At 34.1% G+C, this 5,629-nt stretch overlaps 2 non-coding genes across 2 annotated transcripts; both read right to left on the bottom strand.

Annotated features, from left to right (window-relative positions):
* Nucleotides 1–683: 683 nt before the first annotated feature.
* On the bottom strand, nt 684–765 carry trnas-gcu. Its single transcript has one exon. It is a non-coding gene; the product is annotated as a tRNA-Ser (tRNA).
* Nucleotides 766–2,827: 2,062 nt separating this feature from the next.
* On the bottom strand, nt 2,828–2,909 carry trnas-gcu. Its single transcript has one exon. It is a non-coding gene; the product is annotated as a tRNA-Ser (tRNA).
* Nucleotides 2,910–5,629: the final 2,720 nt, after the last annotated feature.

The following is a 5,629-nucleotide window of genomic DNA, read 5'->3' as shown; positions in this document are numbered from 1 at the left end:
ATACTTATCCTTTTTTTTTTTACTTTTTTCAATATACTACACCATGACTTTTTAATCACTTTTTTCGACATACTGTACTATGACTTTTTCATCTTTTTTTTCGACCTACTATACTACAATAATAATAACATGACCATTTCTCTGACTTCTAAGACTTTATCACTATTTTTCGACATGCTATACTATGACTTTTTTATCACTATGACTATTTTTTAAATACTATACTTAGCCTTTTTTTTTCTTTTTTTTACTTTTTTCAACATACTACACCAAGATTTTTTATCACTTTTTCGAGATACAATATTATTATTTTTTCATCACTTCTTTCGACCTACTATACTACAATAATGATAACATGACCATTCTCTGACTTCTAAGAATTTGTTATCACTTTTTTCGACATGCTATACTATGACTTTTTTCGACATAGTATACTATAACTTTTTTCGACATACTATACTATGCCTTGTATAGTATAGTAAAACTATACTTGTCACTTTTTACAACATGCTATACCATGACTTTTTTCAACATAATATACCATGACTTTTTTCAACATACTATACTAAAGAAATGATAACATGTTCAGTTCTCTGGGAGAAACTGACATCATAAAAGAGTTGTTTAAATGCAGTCAGTCATAATGTCAACAAGTAAATGATGGTGAGTAACAACCTCTGGTACGACGAGGATGGGATTCGAACCCATGCGTGCAGAGCACAATGGATTAGCAGTCCATCGCCTTAACCACTCGGCCACCTCGTCTGCAGTCTCTGTGTTTAAATAAAGGTCTGATTCAGGTCACGCACTGTTTACAAGGCATTCCAAGTCTAGGAAAGCATATACCACCAATTAAACAGGAACCTGCAACTATCTTAACATACTATACTATGACCCATTTTTTTAAATACTATACATAGCCTTTTTTTTTTTTTTTTTACTTTTTTCGACATACTATACTATGACATTTTCATCACTTTTTTCGACCTACTATAGTATAATAATGCTAACATTACCATTTCTCTGACTTCTGAGACTTTTTTATCACTTTATTTCGACATGCTATACTATGACTTCTTTATCACTTTTTTCGACATACTATACTATGACTTTTTCACCACTTTTTTCGACCTACTATACTACAATAATGATAACATGACCATTTCTCTGACTTCTAAGACTTTATCACTATTTTTCAACATGCTATACTATGACTTTTTTCGACATACTAGACCAGGGGTGGCGAACCTGTGGCTCTTGAGCCGTATGCGGCTCTTTGCCTGCTCCTGTGAGGCTCTTACTGTGTGGCTGGGGGCTGTCTAATTGGTTGATTGTTGTTTTTAACTTTTCTGAAACATACAGTATTTCAGATAAGTAAAAAAAAAACACATTTGAATGCATCTGCCAATACATTTGCCAATTATTTTAAAATGGAAAATAATGCCGCAGAGTTTTGAGGACAGATTCTGCAACCTGAGGAAAAACAGCGGCCACAGATCACCTTCCTCGTTAACCCTTTCACTGCTGAATCCGATTGTTTGAAAGCCCCTTTAGTGACAAATGAGTGAGAGAGTTGCTTCGAGTGGCCACAACCGAGTTCAAGCAAGACCTGAAAAGGATTGTGGATAACAAAGACTGTCAGGTTTCTCACTGAGTCAGTCTAAGTGAAACTATGAAAACTGCTATGTATTATGACTGTCATCAGATCTGGAAGACACTGTTGCTGTTGTAGTGTGGACGTGCATGTGTTGTGTGGCTTTTTGCTATGGTGAGTTTTTTTTGTGGCTCTTTATACCTAACTGGTTGGCCACCCCTGTACTAGACTATGCCTTTTTTGTCACTTTTTACAACATGCTATACCATGACATAGTATTCTATGACTTTTTTCGACATGCTATACTATGACCCATCTTTTAAATACTATACATAGCCTTTTATTTATTTTTTTTTTACTTTATTCAACATACTACACCATGACTTTTTAATCACTTTTGTCGATATACTATACTATGACATTTTCATCACTTTTTCATCACTAAGACTTTGTTATCACTTTTTTTCGACATGCTATACTATGCCTTTTTTGTCACTTTTTACAACATGCTATACCATGACATAGTATTCTATGACTTTTTTCGACATACTATACTACAATAATGATAACATGACCATTTCTCTGACTTCTAAGACTTTATCACTATTTTTCAACATGCTATACTATGCCTTTTTTGTCACTTTTTACAACATGCTATACCATGACTTTTTTCGACATAATATACAATGACTTTTTTCAACATACTATACTAAAGAAATGATAACATCTTCAGTTCTCTGGGAGAAACTGACATCATTTTTCCAATGAGAGTTGTTTGAATGCAGTCAGTAATATTGTCGACAAGTAAAGACTTTTTTCAACATACTACACCATGACTTTTTAATCACTTTTTTTGACATACTATACTATGACTTTTTCATCACTTTTTTCGACATACTATACTACAATAATGATAACATGACCATTTCTCTGACTTCTAAGACTTTTTTATCACTTTTTTTCAAAATGCTATACTATGACTTTTTTCGAAATACTATGGCTTTTTTTCGACATACTATACTATGACTATTTTTTAAATACTATAGTAAGCCTTTTTTTTTTTTTTTTACTTTTTTCAACATACTACATCATTACTTTTTTATCAACATACTATACTAAAGAAATGATAACATTCACTGGGAGAAAGTGATATCATTTCTCCAATGAGAGTTGTTTGAATGCAGTAAGTTATATAGTCGACAATTAAATGCTGGAGAGTTATAAAGTCCGGTACGACGAGGATGGGATTCGAACCCACGCGTGCAGAGCACAATGGATTAGCAGTCCATCGCCTTAACCACTCGGCCACCTCGTCTGCAGTTTGCACGTTCAAATAAAGGTCTGATTCAGGTCACGCCCTGTTTACATAGGCATTCCAAGTCTAGAAAAGCATATACCACCAATTAAACATAAACCTGCAACTGTCTTAACAAACTATACTATTACTTTTTTATCACTTTTTTCGACATACTATACTAAAACCTTTTTATCACTTTTTACAACATGCTATACTATTACTTTTATCGACATACTGACATATGACTTTTTATCACTTTTTTTGACATACTATACTATGACTCTTTCATCACTTTTTCGACCTACTATACTATAATAATAACATGACCATTTCTCTGACTTCTAAGACTTTTTTATCACTTTTTTTCGACATGCTATACTATTACTTTTTTTGACATACTATACTACGACTTTTTTTCGACATACTAGAGTATGACTTTTTTATGAATTAGTATACTTTGACTTTTTTCAACATACTATACTAAAGAAATGATAACATGTTCAGTTCTCTGGGAGAAACTCATATCATTTTTCCAATGAGAGTTGTTTAAATGCTGTCAGTTATATTGTCGACAAGTAAACACTTGAGCGTAACAAATTCTGGTACGACAAGGATGGGATTCGAACCCACGTCTGAAGAGAACAATGAATTAACAGTCCATCGCCTTATCACTTTTTTCAACATGCTATACCATGACTTTTTCGACATACCATACTATGCCTTTTTTGTCACTTTTTTTCAAAATTCTATACTGAGTTTTTTATCACTTTTTCAACATAATACATTTGACTTTTTATCACTTTTTTCGACATACTATACTGTGCCTTTTTTGTCACTTTTTTCAACATACTATTCTATAACTTTTTAATCACTTTTTTCACCACTATGACTTTTCATCACTTTCTTTGAGATACTATACTATGACTTTTTTTTTTTTCAACATACCATAAAATGACTTTTTTAATCACTTTTGTTTACATTCTCTACTATAACATTTTTTTAAATACGACATACTATACAATTACTTTTTCGACATACTATACTAAAACTTTTTTATCACTTTTTCAACATACTAAATAATAGCCTACTATAACTATTTTTTAATACTATACTAAGACTTTTTTATCTTTTTTTTCGACCTACTACACTACAACTTTTTTGACACTTTTTTTCAACATACTATACTATAACTTTTTAAAGGGATATTTCACCATTGGAAAGCTGAATATATCTTTAAATTGGGTCACTTATGTAGTAAGCTGTAAACACAGAATATAAACACAGCTGTAAATTTGCGTGGAATGTAGAATGGTCGGCATTTAACAGTCACAAACTCCACCAGCAGTTAGCAGTTAGTTGGTAGCCGGCGACAGAGCAGCAGGCCTGGTAGCTGGATAGTCCAGTACACTGTTGTTCAGCCATGTTTCCACAACAACAAAAATACAGCAGTCTCTGAAACTCGCGTTGGGAGTTTCATTGAAGTTGGATGTAGTCCAGTTTGTTGTCTAATGAGCGGACACTTACAAGCAGGATTGATGGAACAGGTGGCTGGCTAGCGTTAGCTTTCCACCTAGCTCGCCTCAAACTCCTGCACACCGCTGTCGAGGTCCCTTTCCCCGGATAGCGGCATCAGGCGACACCGCAGGCTGAGGTGCTGGTCTCCGTAGCAGGCGAAGCTCGCGTAGTGTGTCGAGTATTCCGTCTGTAATAAAGTGTCCTGCATATTCTCTGATCTGTACCAATGTATCCCAGTGGTACACATGTGCGGTAGTTTGAATGCACATAATTGTTGTAAAAAATTTCTGCTGAAAAGACGGAGCCAGTTTAGCGAAGCTTCAAGATGGCTAACACTCGTTTTGCTTCGGCAAGCTTCGGGTAAAGATGACAGTCCAACCCCCTATGGGCAGGTTGAAAACATGCGGAACTAGCTGGCTGTTGTCTATAGCATCTGGCTGAGAAAGCCTCCGATGACGCAAAATGACGATTTTTGCGTCATCAGAGGTTTTTTTCCAGACACACAATACAGAGATCTCTCGTTTCAGGGGGACATGAGGGAGGGAAGCACGGTCATTCGAAAATACTACCGTGTTTCTACTGATAAAAAGCTTAATGCTAAATCGGTGAAGTATCCCTTTAAGCACTTTTTCGACATACTATACTGTGACTTTTTTCAAACCTACTATACTAAAAAAATGATAACATGAGCATTTCCTAGTTTTTTATCACTTTTTTTGACATACTATACTATGACTTTTTTCAACATGCTATAGGCTACTATGACTTTTTCATGACTTTTTTCAACATACTATACTATACCATTATACTATGACGTTTTTACCATTTTTTAAATATGCTATACAATGACAATTTTTAACATACTATACTGACTTTTTTATCTTTTTTTTTTAAAATAATATACTATAAAAAACTTTTAAAACATTTGTATTCATGTAAGTAATGCAGGATCCACAGTGGAACACACATAACCTTTCCAACTAGTATATAAAGTGATTAATCGGATTAAACACCTTATTTGTTACCGGTCACATGACAGTTAAGTTTAGCGCTCTAGCCGAGAAAAGGTGAGTGTGAGCCGGGTACAGAGCACCGTGACAGCGTCATACAGTGACCACAGTTAAGTCTAGGCCCCAAAAACGACTAGTTAAGATAATAGCAGATGTATTAAAACATTTCTTCTATAATTATGTGATGTTTATCAGAAAGTGTCTATTATATGC

This window comes from Sander lucioperca, chromosome 23 (genome assembly GCF_008315115.2).
Source record: "Sander lucioperca isolate FBNREF2018 chromosome 23, SLUC_FBN_1.2, whole genome shotgun sequence".
Taxonomy (NCBI): Eukaryota; Metazoa; Chordata; class Actinopteri; order Perciformes; family Percidae; genus Sander; species Sander lucioperca.
The sequence above is the reverse complement of the archived record's forward strand: the minus strand, read 5'-3'. Positions and strand labels throughout refer to the sequence as shown.